General features: G+C 49.9%; 1 long non-coding RNA gene across 4 annotated transcripts in view; it reads left to right on the top strand.

The window, feature by feature from the left end:
• Positions 1-21954, top strand: part of NFATC2 — a 156291-nt gene that overhangs the window by 30589 nt on the left and 103748 nt on the right. For 2 of the 4 annotated variants that reach the window (XR_001919089.1, XR_001919090.1), the window contains exons 2-3: positions 5241-5738; positions 9891-10062. This is a non-coding gene — a long non-coding RNA (nuclear factor of activated T-cells 2). Of the gene's footprint in view, positions 1-4729; positions 5739-9890; positions 10063-21954 lie in introns of all 4 variants that reach the window. The other 2 variants (XR_001919087.1, XR_001919088.1) reach the window with 1 other exon arrangement.

The raw sequence follows: 21954 nt of genomic DNA, 5'->3' as shown, positions 1-21954 counted from the left end.
AAAAGGGGAGTAAACAGCGTCCATCTCACAGGTTGTGAGAATTAAGGAATGGACTACTTGTAAGGTACTTATATCAGAGCCTGCCATATTATTCTCAATAAATGTTAGCTGCTGCTGCTGTTGTTATTACTGTTATTATTATCATTGACCTTAACCTGTCTTCAGAGAGCTCACAGTCTAGTAGGGAGACAGAGAAGTAAATCTGTACTTGATAGACTTCCCTACATGACTCTATAAGTTCTGGCAACACTGCAGAGTCTGTAGTGTCTGAGCCAGCCTAGGGAAAATCAGGGAGGGCTTTCAGGAGGAGGTGGCCCAAGTGAAATCTTAATGAACAGAGTGGCTTCCTAGAAGTGAGGACAGGAGGTATGGAAGGGTGTTCTGAGCTACGGGAATAGCACGTGCAAAGGCATGGAGGCACAGAGGACCTAGAGCAACAACCTCTGAATCCCCCATCTCTGCTGCATCCTCTTTCTGAACACTGACGCATGGAGTGTGGGCCAGGTGCCTCCCACGGCATGTGGGGTGGTTTTATGCTCTCCTATGGGCACTACATAAGAGGGCCATCCTCTTGGCAAAGCTGCTTCCCTCTAATCTCCTTAGAAGGAGTGAGGCCTCCATCAGGTGTCATTGTATCTTTAACGCCTTTCTTTCCTGACGTTTTGCCATTTCCTCCTCCCACTTCCGGCTTTGAAAAAATGTAGACTTTCTGGGGTCATGGAAATGTCCTACATCTTGATTGTGGTGATGGCTACCAGAGCATGGAACATTGGGCAAAATTCATGGAACTCTACACTCAAAATCTGTACGTAGAAATGATGCCTTACTTATAAAAAATGAGCATCGAGGAGGGAAAAAAAAGTGGGCCTGAGGCTGGGAGCCTTGGGCTAGCAACGGTGTCTTGCTTGAATTTAGTAACTTTTATTTTGATTGTATTTTTACCCTCCCTTCTATTTATGGAGGTGACACTGATTTTCCATTTGTGGCAGCAGTGTAAAGTTTCCTTAAAAAAAAAAAAAGTCATATGCGAATGAATTTAAATAGAAATATTAAGTAAATAATATTCACTGGTGGTACATGAATATAGCAAAGATCATGCAAGTGGTAAGAAAAGCAAGCTCTTTGGAAACCCTTCTGAGAGAATCGGGTGCTTCTGACATGAAACAAACTTGGCCCAGGGGTGCGTGGGCATGGCGCGGGCTGCGAGGGAGCTGTCTGCAAGGGTGGCAGCTGTTTACAGAGACACAGCGAAGAACCCTAGCTACCTAAAGAAACAGCTGAACGATGAGCCTTTTGTCTGTGAGAACTACTGTCAAATGCCCAGGAGACTGGGAATTAAATAATTATAAATTACCTCCATATTCCTTGCTTGTGGGTAAACTTTCAAAATCCTGGGGAGAGAAAAGAAAAAGACACTCTACTTCTTGGATTAATTAAAACCAATGTAAATGCTTTAAATGCTTTTGCTCAGCAGAAACTGGCCTTTCTGTTTTTCATTGCTGCCCAAGAGTGTGAGTGATGTGTGTTTTTAAGTTTTCTGTGACTTTCACATCAGCCTGAGGAGTGTGTTTCTGCTAAGAGGTAGCTCGGTTTTTCTGATAAGGCTGGAATTTTTGCTAAGAGGCTTTCTGTGTTTTTCTTTTGCAGACTGTTGTCAAATGTGGATTTGACCTGGATCTCTTCCTAGATTAAAAATCTATGCTCTCTTACCCTTCAGGAAGGGGAGTGTGTGTGTGTGTGTGTGTGTGTGTGTTTGCAGGCCCAATTGCAAGTTGATGATGAATTGCAGCTTTGTAAGAATCTTAGACCCTACAGACTCTAGCTAGAAAAATGAAAAGATTTCAGAGCCAGAAGCAGCCAAGGAGACAGGCTGGGTTTAATATTGTCCTGTTCCAAATGAGGAGGCTGAAACCTATAGCGGGTGGGGGACTTTTCCAAGGTCACGTGGCTAGTTAGTGGCAGAGAAGGACTGGAACTCAATTCCCTGCTTTTTCCAAACCAGGTGTCACTACTCGAGATCATCTCACATCACCCTGCTCCCCTTGGAATGAAATAAAACATGTCTTTTGAAAACTGTATTTCTACTCTCAACATAATACAGAAATAAGAGTCTCCTTTCTGCCTCTGCCCCTCATTATTAATACTTAGTTCTTCTCCTTGGAGGAGGAGGTCCCTGTTGCCTGAGACTTTGAGAGAAGAGCCTCTGCAGCCATCGGCTTTGTGTGCGTACACACACTCCACCTCCGTTTCTATCTTACGCGTACTATCTGGTGGTCATTATATATCAATGCAAAAAGAACCTTTTCCACCCTTTTATAGCTGCATTATATCTCACTGTATGGATGACAGAATTTAACCCATCCCCAGCCAATGGACAGGTTACTTCCAGTTCGGGGGGATTAAGAACAGGGCTGGACTAATTGGACTTATGAGTGCGTCACATTGCACACAGGAGCGTACCTGCAGGAGAGATTTCTGCAAGTGCCGTCGTGTGGTTTCAAGTGTGCATGTGTTTGGAATTTTGGTACTACCAAATCACCCCCCTTGAGGTTCTGTCTGTCTGCCTTTTGGTTGGCATGTTAGCATCTTTGAGTAGCAGTTTAAATATTTCACGCTTTATTCATTTATTCAGCCGACTGACAGTATTTTTGGAGGGCCTGCTTTGTGGGCGATCCCAGGCATTAGGGGTCCAGTGGGGGCTGGGAGCTGGGGGATAGGCTGACATTATAAACAAGTACCTGGAGAATTACTGAATTAGAATTGTGAGGAGTGCAGTGGAGCAGAGCAGGGAAGTGTGCGCGGGGTCTGATCTCGTCAAGAAGGTCGGAAAGACTTTCCAGAGTGTGTGACACTTTAGCAAAACTCCAGTGAAGGAGCGGCCTTAGTTACCGAGAGAAAGAGGGCTGGATGGAGTTGGGCAAGGAGCTGCTGAGCCAAGGGAACAGCAAGTGCAAAGGTCCCGAGGCAGAAAAGAGCTTGGCACTTTTTGAGAAGAACAGCCAGCTTGGCCAGAGTCCAGAGAGAGAGGAGAGGCTGGAGAGGCAGGCAGAGGCTCCGCCTGGCCGGCTAGTTGAGGTTATCCTTACCCCGGGAGCTGTGGAAAGTCATTTCTGGGCTCCCACCTGAGGAGGGGCAGCACCCGAATCCTGTAAGATGAGCTCAGCTAAACCAGACAGCACTTCCTCCAGGGTGGCCGGCCCAGAAGGGCACAGAGGAGGAGGGGCATCCCCGTCATAGCCACCAATCCTGCTGTGACAGCGCAAAAGCCAGCCACGGGCTCCGCGGGAACAAATGGGTGGCTTTGTTCCAATAAAGCTTTATGGACACACGCAACCAGCTTCAGTCCATGGGCTGGAGTTCGCCTGCCCCTTAGCAGGATGCGATTCTCTAAACAGATAAGATCAGATGTGACATGAGCTACTAACAGGGGTTAGTGGAGAAAAGGTGGCTGGGAAACGGGGTTGGGAATGATCTTTTTGATGGGCTGGTCACAGGAGCTGCGGACTGAGCAGGCGGGTGAAGGGCAGCAGCCAGGTGGAGGTCGGGGAGAGTTTCCAGGGAGAGGGAACTCCACAGCAAGAGCTGCCTGAAGAATGGGGGACGAAGTCAGCAGGGCTGGTGCTGGGTCAGCCTGGAGAGTGGGGAGAGCGGGGTGGGGAGACAGGCTGGGGCCAGCCCCTGCTGAGGGCTGGCCTGGGGACATCTCGGGGACAGCCTTTAAGCTGGATTTCACTTAACAGTGGACATTTCAATAGACGGCTGCATGGAGAGCAGACCAGAGAGGGCGAGTGTAGAAACGGGGAGACCAGGGAGGGGCAACTGGCTCAGTGGGAGAGGGTGGCAGAAAAATTGGGCAGCCAGGATTAAAGAAAAAATCTGATCACTTGGTATCCACTGATTTACTAGTTTGGGAGCTCTGTAGTTATGGCTGTCTTTTGGGGGTGGAGTAGCTCATCTGTGGAATTTCCAGTCCTGTTCCTTCTGTATTTGGGTGACTCCTTTCCCCTCCCTGGACCTCAGTTTCCTCATCTGTAAAATGGCATGAGATGAGACACGGCTCGGGAGTCTGGGCTGGAAATGAAGCCGCTTTTTACTCGTGGGCACAAACATCTAGGATTTGAGCCCGGAGAGGGCTCCACAGCCTCCAGAGCTGGTGTGGCCACCCCCTTGCATTCCCGTCACTGTATCACAAGGGTAGGATGATCAGACAGGCCTCGGTCAGTGTTTTTCGAACTGTGGGTCACGACCCACCTATGGGCCAGGAAATCTGTTTAATGAGTTATGACCAGCATTTAAACAAAGTAACCCCAGACAGGAGGATAGATAAGAGTGCATCGGGTAAGTATTGTTTGGGGAAGCTTCTGTTTCAGTTGCCAGCGAGTATGATGGTGTGAGGCAAATCGTGAAATAGAAGGGCACCTCCTCTAAGGGACAGGAGTTTGGAAGCCCTCGGGCGGCCAGCCTTCCAGGTCTCTGGCTGAGGCTGCACGGCTGGGGCCAGCTGTGCTGCTGTGCTAAACCCTCCCGGCTTCAGTCTCTGTTCAGGGAATCTGGGATCAAGTTGCCTCAATTTCCTTCTGTGAGAGAAGGCTCTAGCTTTGGGGTTTGGCGCGATGGGGATTTAAAAAAAAAGAAAACAGGAGGCAAAACCCACCCTGTGATTGCTGTGCATTGGGAGTTGTGTTTTAGAGGCTTAAAAAGACCCCTCCTTCCCTCCTTCTCTTTCCAGAAGAACCGAGTGCGCATAAGGTGGCCAGCCCACCCTCCGGACTCTACCCCGATGATGTCCTGGACTATGGCCTCAAGCCATACAGCCCCCTGGCCAGTCTCTCTGGCGAGCCCCCCGGCCGGCTGCGAGAGCCCGATAGGGTGGGGCCCCAGAACTTTCTGAGCCCCGCCAAGCCACCGGGGGCCTCGGGCCTGAGCCCTCGGATCGAGATCACTCCATCCCACGAACTGATACAGGCAGGGGGGCCCTTCCGCGTGAGAGACATTGGCTTCCTGGGCGAGCAGCCGCCCCCGCCGGGGGTGGCGGCCAGCCCGAGGTTCACGCTGCCCGTGCCCGGCTTCGAGGGGTACCGCGAGCCGCTTTGCTTGAGCCCCGCTAGCAGCGGCTCCTCTGCCAGCTTCATTTCCGACACCTTCTCCCCCTACACCTCGCCCTGCGTCTCGCCCAACAACGGCGGGCCCGAGGACCTGTGTCCCCAGTTTCAAAACATCCCTGCTCATTATTCCCCCAGAACCTCGCCAATAATGTCACCTCGAACCGGCCTCGCTGAGGACAGCTGCCTGGGCCGCCACTCGCCCGTGCCCCGTCCGGCCTCCCGCTCCTCGTCGCCTGGTACCAAGCGGCGGCATTCGTGCGCCGGGGCCTCGGTTGCCCCGCTGCCCGGAGCCTCACCCCAGCGCTCGCGGAGCCCCTCGCCGCAGCCCCGGGACGACGGCGCCCCCGCCGGGTACCCCCCCTCGGCCGGCCCTGCCGCCCTCATGGATGCCTTGAACAGCCTCGCCGGCGACTCGCCCTGTGGGATCCCCCCCAAGATGTGGAAGACCAGCCCCGACCCGTCGCCGGTGTCCGCCGCCCCGCCCAAGGCCGGCCTGCCGCGGCACCTCTTCCCCGCCGTGGAATTCCTGGGTCCCTGCGAGCAGGAGGAGAGGCGGAACTCGGCCCCCGAGTCCATCTTGCTGGTGCCACCCACCTGGCCCAAGCAGCTGGTGCCCGCCATTCCTGTCTGCAGGTGAGTCCGGCTTTGGAAGGGATTTACTCCACGGTCTGGTTTTAAGAGGAGGTTTTCTGGTGATGAGCGTGGGACTGGGGCTGGGCTGGGCTGGGCTGATTTTCAATCCTAGATCTCGAAATTGACTGCCAGATCTCGAAATTCTCTGGGGAAAAGAATCTCTGAACGGCAGTTTTCCCGTCTGTAAAGTGGGTATAAGGGTACCTGACTTCCTGGATGGCTGTTAGGAGGGTGCAGTCCTAGGGTGCCTGTGATTGCTCCTGAGGCGCCTGGCATGTTCATTCATTCACTTTTTTAACAAGTGTTTATCAAACACCCGCTGTGTGCCAGGCACTATCAACAGGTGTTGGGGAGAAAAGGGTGAACAGAATGGGTAAGATATTCTGCCTTCCTGGAGCTGACATGCTAGTAAGCACAAAGGTAGCCTCAGCACACGAAATTTACTATCTTTTTATAAGAAGAATTGAAGTTGGTAGGCATCTGCTGTGTGTTTCGATATTGCAGTCAGTGATATAGAGGCCCTCTGGAAACGTGGGAGCCAGAATCTTCAAAGAGCTTCAAATCTTGGCAAACTGAAGTGTGCAGACTTGGGGTCTCCCAGTCTGGATCTGAGTCCTGGCTTTGCCCCTCACAGGCTGTGTGATCCTGGGCACAGGTATCGCTGCCATTCTGCTATGCCCAGATCAGGCATCACTAGTCACGCAGGGCTCTCTCTCCTTGACCACCTTTTTGATGCTGTGCCCAAGGAAGACATTGCTAATCAATCAGAATCTTCATTCTCATTGAGCACCTCTCTGGGGCTGGGTTCATTACCTGTGAGGTGAGGATAATAACAGTACTGACCTCATTTATTTTTGTTAAGGATTAGGTGAGAGAATATATATCAAAGTCAACATAGAACCTACATAAGTAGGAGCTCATGAAAGAGACAGCTGTTATTGTTATCAGGGGGATCTTATCATCGTAGAGGAAGCACTTTGTTTCTTCCTTGTTGATGAGCTGGCTGCTAGGAGACAGCTCCCAATAGCTGTTAGAGTGATGATACTGGCGATCACAGTCACCAGCATGCCAGGATGCCTGCTGTGTGCCAGGCATGCTTCTGATACGCGCTCTCTCTGGATTATGTCAGGTAATTCTCCCCCAAACCTGGTTTGTATATATATTTGTCTTCATTTCAATGATAAGGAAAACGAGGGGCACAGCATTTGGGAGCAGATACTATTTTATCAGGTGAAGAATCGAAGCCTTATCCTGTTACCATTACTCCAGTGGTTTTTAAAGTGTTATTTGCTTTTAGCAAATGCAAGTCTTTATTTTTTTTTTTTTTTCAAATAAAATGTTGAATGTCAAAATCCCCCTACTCCCCTGCACCCCAGACCGAAATGGACTGAACTGAGCTTCTGGTCTGACGTGTCCTCCAGGGCCGGTTTTGAGAACCCTAGTGCCATCGTAGGTCAGTGTCCCGTGAGAAAAGGACTTTCTGGGTTTCATAGGGTTCAATGACTGCCTCTGTGGAGGGGCTACTCCCAGCTGTGGGCAGAACGTGAGGTCATTTCAAAGGCCATCTGGCCACAGAGGTCTGAGGCTCAAGTTTCCTGGAGCCAATCAAGAACAACAGCTGGTGCAGGTTGAGAAACCGGGGCTCAGAGGGGTGAAGCGACACGCCCGTCAGTACCCAGCTATATCATGACCAAGCTGGACACCAGAATTTGAGATTCCTGACCCCTTGTTCTTTCTAATCAATTCCTGGACTGATCTCCAAAACATGACTTGTGTCATGATTGGGAGTGAGGAGGAACATTAATGTAAGACACGATAGTGAGGCATTTATCTGAGACTTTGTTGTATATGAAACCCTTTACTCTCTATTATATGGTTTGATCTGAGAGGTTCTGATGGGTTAGAGTCCTTCCGCCCCTACCAAATGCCCAATCTGTGCCAGCCCGTGAGATATTTCCAAGAGTTTTCTGTTAGATTGAGAGGATGGGTAATTCAAAGAAGTCTCATGATGGTATTTATCTCAGGGAGTGTGGGTAACTGCACAGGGGCTGAAGTTCAAGTGCAGAATGTCAGATTCGCTCCAGGGGTCTGAGTCTTAAGATTGTATCTCAGTTGTTCCAGAAGCAAAAATTTAGAAGTTGGTACTTAGGGATATTGCATTGAATCTTCTACTCACTATATTTTTTGATTAATACAGAGGTGGAGTGATTTTTCAATAAGCCTTATTTTGCTAACTTTAAATAATTTTAGATTGAGAATGTGAGACTAAGAATGTATAACACAAAGGGCACCCTGGTTGTAGGCAAAAGCTTGAAGGCATCTGGAACTGTAGCCAAGGTAGAAATGAAGGCACTTTGGACACCTTGAGATTTCAGGGTTAGAGGGACTTCAGGGGGCAGTGTCATTATAAAGAACGGCTGGAGATGTGCTTGCATGGTGAGGATGTGAGTATAAGCTGAGTTGTATGTTCAGGTGAAGCTGTAGCACTGATGGAATTTGTGAGGTTTCCCCCCTTGCCCCTTGGAATTGCTCTAATAGAGAAGGAATAGAATTGCCCTTATTGCAAATGCTTAATTAAGTCCAGTTGATAGTGTTAGCTTCTTGCAGTTCTGGACTTAGCAGGAAAGACTGTCCTGATTAGATTAATGTTTCCTCCTGCATGTGAAAAATCAGGACACAGTGACCCAGATTCACGCCTTTGCAGCTTCAAAGCTACTTTGAACACGCGAGGGTTCCATGAAATAAAACTGTTTGTTCAGTCTTTCATTTATCCTTCGATTGTCCCACCCGCTGAATATTCATGGAAGACCAGACATTGCTCTAGACTCGTTCCATGAATTAAATATTTTCTTGGACCTATTTTAAATAAATTAGTACGATAAGACATAAGGTAGAGGTGTGGAAGGCGCAAGAGACTTAAATTGGCGCTTTGACCGTGTCTTCCTCTGATCTTGGGAAAATGCTTTTAGATTCTCTGGGGCTCTGAGAGCATGCTCTAGATATAGATTGTCAAGCCTTCAGTCATCTCTTCAATAACATAATTCCAAGCTCATGTCAAGTACCTGTTGTGTGTACTGGGTAGGGTTGAGATTTTATAGTAAAATTAAACTTAATGGCTTGACCTCAAAGATCTTACAACTTTCAATATCATTAATAATATGGTCAGATTGTCTGACACTGCCAATACCATTAATACAGATTGTCAACAGGAAGTAACATTTATTTGAAATATACATTACATGAAAAATAATTATAGCTGATATTTATTGAGCATTTATTGGGCTTAAGCTTCTTCTGTGATCTCAATGTCCCTAGTTCATAGTTGAGGAAGCTAAGGCTTAGGGAGATGGAGGTATTTGCTCAAAGTCACACAGGTATTTGGAGATGGAGCTGGGACCTGAGCTTGGGTGTGTAACTCCAGCCATGCTCTTGACCTTCATTCCTCATTTAACTGTAGGGAATCTGAGTGGTTTGGCTCATCCATGCCAAAGCCGGACACCTCCCTGTGGTTAGATGTTCTACACTTGACCCGAGAAGTAATGACTATGACTGGGAAAGGCCTCTTCCTAAATATATTTTTAATTGAGATAATCAGACATAGAAATAAGAGCTGGAAAAACACTTGGAATGCCACTTAGTCCCTTTGTGGTTTAGGAGACTGAGAGTGAAGGAGTTGAAGCTGCTTACTTAAAGTCACATGGCAGGTTAGTGACCCAGTGGGGCCCCTGATTTCGGTAATAGAGTTCCTTGGGCCACACTTACTCCTTTGGGGGGGAAAAAAAACCATCCTGTAAGGGCTATCCGTTAGAGGTGGGAGGGGATATTTTTCAAAATTCCCAGAGGAAAAGAAGTTGCAGCCGTTAGAAACATGCTAGAACTAACATGTCATGAAATAAGCTTCAGAAATTGAGATGTCAGTCATACTGTCTTCACCAAGATGGAAGAGAAAACAGAGGAGGGGAAAGATCTCTACCTGGTGAAGAGCCCCGCCGGTCATGTCTCAGGAACGTGTGCCTCCCAGCCGCCGGCATCTTACCGGCCGCGGGCGGGTGGTTTTCAGGGAAGGGGCCATTTACGTTTATTGTTTATTGTACGGGGGCACCGGCCGGGGCTCACTGCGCACGTGACCGCTCTGTCTGCTCTTCCTTCCAGCATCCCAGTGACCGCCTCCCTCCCTCCCCTCGAGTGGCCGCTCTCCCACCAGTCAGGCGCCTACGAGCTGCGGATCGAGGTGCAGCCCAAGCCACACCACCGAGCGCACTACGAGACGGAGGGCAGCCGCGGGGCTGTCAAGGCCCCGACGGGCGGCCACCCTGTCGTTCAGGTATGGACTCGCGCTCCCGTCCTCCCGCGTCCTCGGGGGCCACTGGGCCGCTCGCTGCCGCGGAGCTGTTGTTTGGTGCTTATTCGACTGCGCTGCGTGCCTCCGCTTCCTATTCCTCCAAGGGGTGGGAAGTCTCAGATTGAGTGTCAGCAGCTAATAAAGCCACTCAGAAGCCAGGAAAAAAGTCTTCCTGAGCTGGATAGGGGTCGAAGTGATATTCACGCTCCCTCTTCTTCCTTCTCTTTCTGATTGAGAAACTACTGTAGTTTAGTGGAGGTGTTTGGATTGAAGGTTTCTGAAGCCATCATTTTGTGTTTACATTTTAGGTGAGAGTCTATTAAGGAAAATCAGCATATTGAAAAGTGGGAAAAAGTTAAAACTATACACAGCCCAACTACCTAGAATAATTTTTTTTTTTTTACCGTTTTGATATGTTTCCTGTTGCTTGTTTTCTATTCACAAACATGGCAATGTCTATCAGTGTACATTTATATACTTGATGTCACAGTAGCTTGTACTTTTTTTTTTTCTTTACATTATACCCAGAGTATTTCCTACTGTTTTTTCCTTAATCATTATCTTTTATGTCTGTGGCTTTTGATTTAACCTCAGATATTTATTTCAAAATAAGTAGAGAATTTTTTTTTTAAATTTCCCTCCAAAATGATCAGAGTTAAAGTGTTCTTAATTATATAGTCTGGTTAACCAGGAACTGATGACTGGTGCCTACCTGCCAACTCAATTAACCAGCCCTTTAATACATTTAAATTAATTTAACTCTTTTAAAAGAAATTTGGCTTAAAGTGAAGGCAAAGTATTTAAAAGTATTAAGTGAGGGAAAGTATAAAGTGAGGGTGAAATACTTACCAGCGTATTCTATGAAAAGAATCTGATGGTGCATCAGAACCTTTGAGAGTAGTGTTAAAAATGCAGATTCTTGGGCATCTCCTGAAGCTGTATGAAACGAGTACAGTTCAGACAGAAAACAAACAAACCAACCCTAAACCCTAAAATTTCCACAGGTAGCTTCGAGTGTGTACACCTGGTTAAGGACTTTAGTGATACTAGTTGGAACTTCTAAATCCTGGTAATTGTTTTTTCTAAATCTAACATCACGTTTTGGGTGGACTTGTTTCTGTTCATTGCTTTTCATTTACCGCATGGTACGTTTTGCTCTCTGCACGTCTAGTGATTGCTGGCTGTGTGGTGATCCTGGGGCGGTGAAGTGTGCTGGGCGTTGTAGAGACTCTCGATTTTGCTGTCTCCCTCTGCAGGTAGTTCAGTTGCTGGCTAGTCACTGTGAACTTTCACAGGTTTGATTTTACTCTTTGTTACGGGGGACCTGTGCAAAGCCCGAGGTGTTCCCCATGCCCTTCAACTTCGTAGGGTTAGCCAGTAAAGTCCTTCTTTTGTGGATCTGGTCGAGGCTTGGTTTTAAGTTGTTACTCACAGTTTCTGTTTGCTTATCTGTTTTGGCTACGCTGGGCCTTCGTTGCTGCCGGCGGGCTTTCTTCTCCAGTTGCAGAGAGCGGGGCTGCTCTCGAACTGCGGTGCTTGGGGGTTTCCTTGCTGTGGCTTCCCTTGTGGCGGAGCGTGGGTTCCCTGGCATATGGGTTGCATTAGGTGAGGCGTGAGGGCCCAGTAGTTGGGGCTCCAGGGTTCTTGAGTGGGGGCTCAGCAGCTGTGGGATGGGCTAGTTGCCCCAAGGCGTGTGGGGTCTGCCCAGACCAGGGGTCGAGCCTGTGTCCTCTTGAAAGGCAGATTCTCCACCTCTGGATAGCCAGGGAAGTCTCAGACTTGGTTTTAGACTGTGTGGGTGGGTCCAAAGTAGGCTTTACTCAAAGGCATGACCTCATTCTTAAGGCCTAGTCTTTTCGGATGCTTTTTGGGGAGGTCAGTCCTCTCTGATGGGCTAGAATTCTGATATTCCAGCTCTGCTGAACCTCCAGCTTCTCTGTTTCCCTTTTTACCCTATAGCTGCCTCTTTCTGATAAACCCTGCACATTTCCCCTGTGATTACCCAGCCCAGCCCTTGGTCACAGACTTGGGGAATCCCCTCCCCAGCCCCTTCCCCCTCTCTAATGCTTTACCCACAGATTCTAGATGCTTCCACAGCCTGGGACTCTGAACTCTGCCGCCGCCCCTTGCTCAGCAGGACCACTGTGTTCTGTTTGAACTCCACGCTCTGCATGTGGGAGGGAAAGTGTCCCCAGGCAGAGAGCTGCAGGGAACCTGTGTTCACCCGACGCGTCTCCTTTCAGTCCTGGACTACGGTCGTATGCCGCCTGCTGTCTAATGCCTGAAAGCAGTTAGCTTATTTTTTCCTGGGTTGAAATGGCACATCCATCTTTATCCTTTCATGACCTTCGATCTCAAATATATTCAGCATTGTTTTAACTTTTTATTTTATATTGGAATGTGGCCGATTAACAATGTTGTGATAGTTTCAGGTGGACAGCGAAGGGACTCAGCCACGCATATCCATGTGCCCTTTCTCCTCCAACCAACCCCCCCGCCCGCACCGAAAGCAGTTGACTTATAAACTTTTGTCATATTTTATAGTTGTTTTTGATGGTAGGGCTGGTCTCATATTATTTGCTCCATCATGTTTGAAAATTGATTTTTGGAAAAGAAAATCCTCATATCATTATCAAGTGAGGCTTATCTACTCTAGGATGAGAACCTCCTGGCCTGGAGGTGGTGGCAGGGTATGTTGGAGTCAAAGCCTTTGGTTGTAACGGAGAGAGAAACTCATTGAAAGGCAGTGAGCAAAGGGGGAGTATGAGGAGCCTACTGGAATTACATATAATCCGGTCAGGACATTCAGCTCGGGAAGAACCTGGGCTGGTGGTCACGAGTCCAAGATTTCTTTCTCTGCTCAGTCAATCCAGTCAACAGGTGGACACGTCCTGCAGGAATCTGCTGAGCACCTGCCCTTTGCCATCTGCTTAATGCTGAGGTTCAGTAAAGACTGAGAGAGAAGCTATGGTCTTCTTCTCTATGGAGCTCACGATCTGGGGGTATAAAGTTGCTGACTTAAATAATCACGCAAACAATAACGTTGCAAACTGTGGCAAGTGGCAGGAAGGAAGCGTGCACGAGGCTCTGGGCGCATAAGTCAGTGTAGACGGGGGAAGGTTTCCCTGGTAAGATTTCCTCAAAGACGAGACCAGGGCTGAGGATGCGTGGTGGGAACAGTAGGTGCAAATGCCCAGGGGCAGAAGGAAGCAAACTGTGGCAGAGGAACTAGAGGAAGCCAACGTAACTGGACTGTGAAGGGCCAGGGGGCGGGAGCGTGGGTGGCCTGGTCAACCAGTGGGGAGGATTTGGCTTTCATCCTGGCGCAAGCAAAGCAGGGGAGAAGCAAGAAGAAGAGTTGGGGGGCTGTGTCCCCGGTGTCTGTCCTCGAGGGGCTACGTGGTGCCTTTGCTCTCTGATTCTTCAGCAAGCCTGTGTGGAGCACTGCTCTGTCCCAGGAACGGTTCCAGATTCTGGGGTATGGTATGAACGAAACAGCCAGAAACCCTCACCCCCATGAACTCACAGTTTAGCAAGATGATGCAAATAATAGTTAACACTTAGCGAGCACTTATCTCATGTCACACCCTTTCCAAGTGAGGATCTGTGTTAAGTTAAATTTATTTAATCCTCACAAAAGCCCTAGGAAGTAGTTACAGTTAGGTCAAGGAGATGTCAAGGACCTTATTCAAGGTCATAGCTCTCGAATGGTGGACTTAGAATTTGGACTCTGGTGTCTGGCTTTGCCTGCTAGACAGCTTTTCTCATCTTCCACATCTCTCTGCAAACCAACTTTCCCTGCCTCCTTGTTCTCACCAGACAGAGAAGACCTGGTAGAAAGATGCCCGCACCTCCTGCCTGTCAGATTTTCTATGCTGTGTTAATTCTAGTCCCTCACCAGCTCACTGGAGTCCGAATCCTGACCTTTAGGGAGATCCTAATTGGCTCTGATTAGGAAGGGTGCTGCCCACTGTCCAGTTAGCTTGGCCAGAGAGGTCAGACCATGTGCAGTGCAAGGCTCTGCTCACCCATTCATCAAGGGCTGGGGCCATGGAAAGTTCCAGAAAAGAAAGTAGATTGTAGACGCAGTTCTGAAGATGTCCTCTACACTGTGCCTGGCATTCCCGCTTCTTTTTTTTTTGGCTGCACGTGCAACACGAAGGATTGTAAGTTCCCCGACCGGGAGTCACACCTGTGCGCCCCCCCCCCCGCCCCCCGCCCCACAGCGGGCCACTGCACCTCCAGGGAAGGCCAGCTGCCCCTCTATGTATGACTTAAAAGTTTATAGCCACATCCTCAAAAGACACAAAGTGAAGCCTTTTTTTTTTTTTTTTAATCATTTGAATAGATCGGGTTTTCTTCAAAATGAAATGTGCTAACCCCTGATTTGTTTTAGCTTAGGAAGTCATTAAAAAAAAAAAACAACCCTCTTTGAAAAATGACAAGAAGAGGGGGCTTTAAGAAGACAAGGACTCTCAACCTTTAAGGAGGTGTGAAAACCTCTGTTAAAGCCTGGAGGATTGCCCTTCCAATCCTGGAAGAGCCCTGCTTCCTATCCTGCCTAGGAGCTCCTGCCGGTTTCTCTCCTGATCTCTGCCTCTCTCTCCATCTGTGTCTATTTCTGTACTGTGCCCTGGCTCTCTCTTCTCCCTCTCAGTGACTGGCTCCCACCCTTCTCTTTATTTACCACACTATAAACCTTCACTTTTTCTGTACGCCTAGTGGTTTTATGCGCTTCTTTATATGAAATAAAATGAGTACACGACCATTTCTTTCGCTTTGTTTAAATATAAAATTGCAAATCTTAAGCATATGCCATGTTCAGCCTTTTTTTTTTTGTTTTTCTTTTGTCTTTTCTTTCTCTTGAATGTCAGTTGGTCTGGGAAGAAAGTCTGCTCCAAACTTTAAATGCTTTTCAGATCTCATGACTCATTCGCTCGGTGAATATTTTGTCGAGGACCTGCTGTGTGCCTGGCAGCGCGCCAGGCGCTGGTAAAGTACTGATGGGTGTGAGATGGATGAGGTCTGGGCCCTGGTGGCACTTGAGGGGCTGGGCAGGGCATGCCAAGCAGACCAGGATGGTTTGGTGTGACTGTCGCTGAGATGTGGGTGGGTCAGGCAGGCCAGATGAGGCCATCTGGGATTATACCTGGACTCCAAGGTAGACTGACAGCCAATTGGGAGTTCATCTGCTGGATGTGCAGTTGGGGGTGACTGCTGAGACAGAACGAGCTGTGCCAAGCAGCTGCGACTCGGGTGACCTGCGTTAGACGGGGGATCTCTCTGTGGAGCTGACTTGTCACCTGGGGCCTGGAGCAGGTGATTGAGCCAGCAAGAAGAGGAGTATTGCCCATCCTCTCTCTCTTTTGGTGTGGTGGGCGGGGGGAGTGTTCCGTGTACAGGACACTGCTCCTGAGGCAGGGAAGAACTTCTGAGGACCCGAAGGAAGGCCGGTATCACTTGACTAGCCTGGAGGATGATGGTTGGCGGGACTCATAAGCCAAGATGAGGAACTAGGGCTTTATTTCAGGGCAAGGGGAAGGGAGTGGTGAGTTTTGAGTAGGGAAGGAAGGCGATTCTGATTGAATACTTGGGGATCGCTCGGGCTTCCCTCTTAGGAGTGGGTTCCTCTAAGGGAGGAAGCAGGGAGGCGAATTTGACAGGCTGTGGCAGTGCCAGGTGGAAGGCCAAGGTGATGAGGATGGGGAGGTGGCATTGGGAGGGGAGAGAATGGGTTCCATGGTGTGAGGTTCAGGACTCAGTGCTGGCTTAGCCGTGGGTAGAGGGGAAGTATCATCTGCCACTCCGGAAGACTTGGGGTGAAAGTCATTTTCTTAGGGGAAGATTACAAGTTCATTGTGGGATGAGGGAATTAGAAAGAGCTTGCGAGGCATCCAGGCAATGATGGCAAGTCTGTGGTTGGGTGTATGAACCTGGAAGTTTCACCTGTTGTTGCTGCTGCTGCTAAGTCGCTTCAGTTGTGTCTGACTCTGTGCGACCCCATAGATGGCAGCCCACCAGGCTCCTCCATCCCTGGGCTTCTCCAGGCAAGAACACTGGAGTGGGTTGCCATTTCCTTCTCCAATGCATGAAAGTGAAAAGTGAAAGTGAAGTCGCTCAGTTGTGTCCAACTCTTCACAACCCCATGGACTGCAGCCCACCAGGCTCCTCCATTCATGGGATTTTCCAGGCAAGAGTACTGGAGTGGGGTGCCATTGCCTTCTCTGGGAAGTTTCACCTAGAAGGCTCTAAATCTCATGAAGCTAGAGCCAGTTTATGGTTCTTTCTGAGGAGTCTGGGTATTTTAGCTCTTTGACCTGACTTTGACCTGTAGGGATCAGAGAAAGGGAACCACTCAATTCACCTCGAAAGAGCCACATGCCTTTTGGTGGAACCTGGCCATCGTTTCCTCCTTCTATTTCAGGGCAGGAAGCAGTGGTCCTTGGGTGGACAAAGCTGGCATTCAAAGGCGGCTTTGTAAGGTTGGGCTTTAAGTGTTTCCCTGGCTCTCTAGCTGATAGGAGCTCATAATACCCTAGTTGAGAGCTGCCATTGTCACTTAACCCTTTCCCTGCCTGCTTCCAGACCCTTTCACCGTAATCCTACATTAGAAATTCCCCGTAGAGGACACTCGGTTAGTTTCTTCATCCATCCTTGTGTGGGGGCTTTCGATAAATGTTATTTTCGCCACTCTGTGGGACATGTTTTCAACTAAAAGAAGGATTGGAAAGCCATCCTTTTTGTTAGAAAATAATCAAAATCTGAGGCTGTTTAAGCACACTACACACCTCCAAAGACAATACTCCTGATTCTTTCCAACAGATGTTCAGACATATGGAAGCAACATGGGCAGTTCTTTTAGGAGAGATTCCTTGCAGATGCAGAAACCTGATCTCAGTTTCGTCCTGGGTAGCAGGACCCAGCTTCGCAGGGAGAAAACCAGGAGGCCGGGCCGCACCTGTCCCAGTTGCCGCCTTCCCAGCCCGGAGGAGGCCAGTCAAGTCTCGGAGCTTTCCTCCCGTAAAACAGATTACAGGACAGTGATTTTCATCCTGTTGGATTTAGGCTTTTGTCCTTGCTTTGACTCACTTTAAATTACATCTGAGACAGGGGAGAAAGAAGCCAGATGGGGTTTCCTCCTTACCAGGCGAAACTGGAGTCGTGACAGGGAGCCTCGCTTCTCTGGCAGTCGGCTGAGCCTGTTGGCTTCTGTCGACTCATAAAGCTCTGCTCGGTGAGGCTGGCTGGGGAAACGGAAGCAGGACTTGCTGAGGCTAATTTGTCTCGATCAGGGCTGCTGCGTCTGCTTGACAGAGGTTCCATCAGACCTTCTGGGGAAGGAACGGAGAGGGAAAGGACGCCCCAGCTTCAGGGGAGGGGCGTGTGCGCTGATCACCCCAGGCTCGCCTTGCTCCTCCTTGGCTCAGAATTCATCGCTACACACCTTCCAGGTGACCGCCCCGTTCCAGGCGCTGGGAATGCCGCCGTGACTGAAACAGAGGCAAATTCCTGCCCCCCAGGGCGTTGACTTTCTGGCTGCCGAGAGATAAACAATACATCTAATAAATAGGAAAATTCAATAGTGTGTTGGAAGGTGATAAGTGCTGTGGGAAAACCTGCCGGGGTGGGGGAGGGGAAGTGGGCATGGTCGGATAGGCCTTCCTGAGAAGCTAGCATCTGAGCCCGGAGACCGAGACCGGAAGGTGCAGTTTTCTGGGGATGAGCGCTCCGGGGGGCCAGGGCCACGCTGGGTGCGGCCCGGGGGCAGAGAGGAGGCCTGCGTGGGGAGGGCAGGCTGAGTCAGGACCCGGGAGGAGAAGGCGGGGCCCAGAGGATGCGCAGACTCGGCCTTGGGCTCTGCAGACTCACAGGAAGGTGGGGGCCGGGAAGAGCGGGTCTGGCGGGGTCCCTCCGCCTGCCTGCCTTCGGGGGGCTGGGAGAGGAGCAGCAGGAGGCTCGTGGTCCAGACAACACAGGCGGCGGCCAGTGGCACTGAGGGGTGGGACACCTGAGAGGTGGTTGGGTTTTCGATGTGTTCAGGCTAATCAGATTTTTTTTTTTTTTTTTTTTTGAGACACGGGTCACAGGCAGGAGTCACGGTATGGCCGCAGTCTTGGGGAAGGCTGGAGTTCCGAGGGTTGAGCAGGCCTGCCCCCGCCACTGTGATGCTCCTGTTTTCAGAGGGGAGCGACCGTCCGGGGCTGGCTTGACCCAGCCTTTTCCTTTAAAGGTGAAAGTGGGGTGGGGTGGGGATGCCAAAGCCAGCTTTAGGAGGAGCCGTCCTCACTGCCCTGCCTTTGTCTACATACCACTCTCTTGATTGTAACACTGGCCACTAATTAAAATTTTTTCTTTTTTAATAAAAGAGTACAGACCAAACCAAGTGTATCTGTGGGCCAGATGTAGCCCTCCTGGGTGACCTTGGCTGGGGCTGGAGTGCTCACGTAGGCCTTGTAAAAGCAGGGAGACAGGTGCTGGCCTTCAAGGTGAGCCGTGGGGGGTTGGGGGCGGGGAACAGAGGGTCCTGGGGGCGGGGCGGCACGGGGTTGGATGGTGCAGTGCGCTCCTGACTGCACGCCGGAAACACTGTGGGAAGCAGGAGGTGCTCACGGGACAATAGAAATGACAGTGGGTGAGCCCCAGACCTCGCCCACCCCTCGCCCCCAGTGTAAGCAGAGAACGGAGGCTTCTGGGACCTTGAGGGAATAGCTGTTCCAGAAAGCGAACAGTGTTTGCAGTGCGTCAGGCAACCAGTGGGAACAGAGAGGAAGCTTCACTTGTGCATAAACAAATCTGTGGGTCCTTGTTAAGGGCCACGCGGGGGGGTAGAACAATAGCAGCTACATGTGCTGAGCATCTTCTGGGGACTGTCCTTCGAGTGAGCTGCTTAAATCTTTGTAGCCATGCCATGGAGTGTGGGTGGTAGGATGACTCGTTTTACAGACAAGGACATTGGGACACAGAGAGGGTAGGCAACTTGGCTGATGTCACCCAGCCGGTGAGTGGTGGCTCTGATTTGGACATAGGAGGTGTTCAGGCAGAACCTGCGCTGAACCACTGGTCTGTGCTGCCTTTTGGAAGAAGAACCATCTTCTGAATCCTGGTAGACACTGGAGGTTAGGGCTGCCTGTTCTGAGCCTCGAAGCACCATGGGCTGGTTCTGCCCATAATTGTGTCTGTTTATTGAGCACTTACTATGTGACAGGCGCGTTGCATGGAGGGGCTCAGGCAGGCATGATGTCCCTGCCTGGTAAGCAAAGCTTGGGGGCGCTGAGTGCCTTCCCCAGGGAACAGACGGTCACTAGTGACTCTGACCAAGCTTCCCCTGTGTGCCACCTGCAGGAGGCACTATTAACCCCATTTACAGATGAGGAAACTGAGGCTCAAGGTCACACCACTGAACAGAGAGGGCGATACCAATGCCTACTTCCTAGGGTTTTGGCAAAGATAAATGACTCAAGATGGGAAATGTGTAGCACGGCGCCTGGCAGGCACCAGGCACTCCCGTGTGCACAGCATCCCGCTTTCCTGTGGAGGTTTGTCTTCCTCTGGACCATCCTGTGAGGATAAAGAAGGAGCCTTGTTTTCTTGCATGGACATTTGGTTTCACGCGCCTGTCACCCTGGCGCTGGGATGGACACGAACGCAATGCTGATGATAGATGACACACGTGCCTGTCATCTGCTGGCAGGTGCCCTGGGTGAGGTCAGAGGACTCACTCAGGGTTGCGTAGCTGAGACGTGGTGGGGCTGAATTTATATTAAAGTTTAGCTGTGGCTGTGCTGGGTCTCCGCTGCGGCGTGTGGGCTTTCTCCAGCTGCAGTGAGCGGGGGCTCCTGTCTAGTTGCGTAGCTGAGACGTGGCGGCGCTGAGCTTACGTTAAAGTTTCTCTGTGGCTGTGCTGGGTCTCCGCTGCGGCGTGTGGGCTTTCTCCAGCTGCAGAGAGCGGGGGCTCCTGTCTAGTTGTGGGCCGTGGGCTTCTCACTAAAGGGGCTTCTCTCGTTGCCGAGCACAGGTTCTAGGGCACGCAGGCTCAGTAGTTGTGGCACAGGCTTGGCTGCCCCGCAGCAGGTGGCATCTGACTAGACCAGGGATCGAACCTGTGTCCCTTGCACTGGCAGGTGGGTTCTTAACCACTGGGCCACCAGGGACGTCCTGGAGCTGAATTTAAAAGCGCACCTCTAGGGCTCCTTGGCCAAACTGTCTCCCCTGTTGTGTATGGTCCTCAGGCTCACTGCTTTTGGCTGATTCTGAACATTCTGACTCAGGTTTGGAAAAGTTTGTGTAGGGCTATGTGTGTGTGTGTGTGTGTACATATATGTAATATTTTAATATAAATGTATAAACACATATACTATACATATACTATATGTATATGTGTATTTATGTACATCAGGTATATGTAATGTGTGATCATATATGTCACTTTTGTTCTCTTATTTTTATCTTAGTATTATTCAGCATTTGAAAAATGTATAAAACAGGAAGCAGACAGCCCCCTTGTCACCTGGAGAGAACTAATCTCCTTGCTTTGGTGTTTTCCCCATGCTTGCACACTTAAGCTCATGGCACCTAGCTCCTGCCCTGCCCCCTTCCTTTACTGAGGCTGTGTTTATTTTCATGCTATCTGGGGATAATAGCTAACATCCAAGGTAGTTGGGAGCTGCTTTGCGTGCCTCCCGTGTGTGAGAGGATGCAATGCTGCCATGATTTCCAGGAACACGAAGGCACGGAGAGATTAAGGAAGTGGGTCAGCCTCGACCTGAGCCTAGAGGCTCCAGCTCCAAAGCCTGCACCCTTAGGAGGCGTCGATGATCCTGAGATAATTTTCCAGCTTGCTCCTAGGGGCTTCTGTTGTTACCTAGGTATTTGGGGACAAAAGAATCAGGAAATAATTCCAGTCTGTTTGAACATCAGGACAGACTTCCCCCCTGCTAGGGTGCTTGCTCTCCTGCTGCCCATCACCTTTCCCCGCACCTGGGTTCCTGCCCACCCTGACTTGTTCTCATCACGCTAGTTGGCGTGACTGAACAAGGATCAGCTGACCCCTGGGGCCTCCGGGTCCCTCACAGCGGACAGCATGTTACTTCTCTCTTAGGATCTAGAGGGGGTGGGACAGTGCTGAGTACAGCCAGCTCTGGTTTCCTGTACCACTTACTTTTGGGGAAGGAAGTGTATTCACATGATGCAGAATTCGAGACATACAGGAGATGCTCGGGACGAGACTTCCCTCCCTCCTCAGACCCTCAGGCGGGGGCGCCTCATCTCCCTGAAGCGGCAGTGTCACCAGTTTCTCGAGTCCCTCGAGAGGCGGTGTGTGTCTGTCCTTGTGGCTGGATGCACTCTTGTCCTCGCCTTCATCACTGGTGGGGTAGTTTATAAAGGCTTGGCAGGATGCCCTGCATATTTAAAATTGCCAATAAACGATCAAGGCCATTATTACTGTGGAGCTTAAAAAGGCATCACATTTTGATTTTCCCAGTAGTAAGTAAAGCTGAGTAGATCTTCTTGGCATCATTTACTTAACCAAATAGAACTTTCATTCAAACTGAGGTTGCTGTTAAGGGAATTCCATCTCCCTAATTTGACATTTATTGTAAAACTCTAACTACTGCCCTAATGAATAGTTTTGGAAGCTGCCTCAAGTAAATGTTTGTTAAGCCTTGGCTGTACCTGTCCCTAGGAGAATCCCAGGGACAGGGGAGCCTGGTGGGCTGCCATCTATGGGGTCGCACAGAGTCGGACACGGCTGAAGCGACTTAGAAGCAGCAGGTATAGTGACGTAAAAGAACCCATCAGCCTACACTGGCTGTATCCCACATCCGTGCCTGTATCCTTTCTCACTCCATCCAAAAATGATAACATTGGCAGTAA

The sequence above is a fragment of the Capra hircus genome, chromosome 13, assembly GCF_001704415.2.
Source record: "Capra hircus breed San Clemente chromosome 13, ASM170441v1, whole genome shotgun sequence".
NCBI lineage: Eukaryota > Metazoa > Chordata > Mammalia > Artiodactyla > Bovidae > Capra > Capra hircus.
The sequence above is the reverse complement of the archived record's forward strand: the minus strand, read 5'-3'. Positions and strand labels throughout refer to the sequence as shown.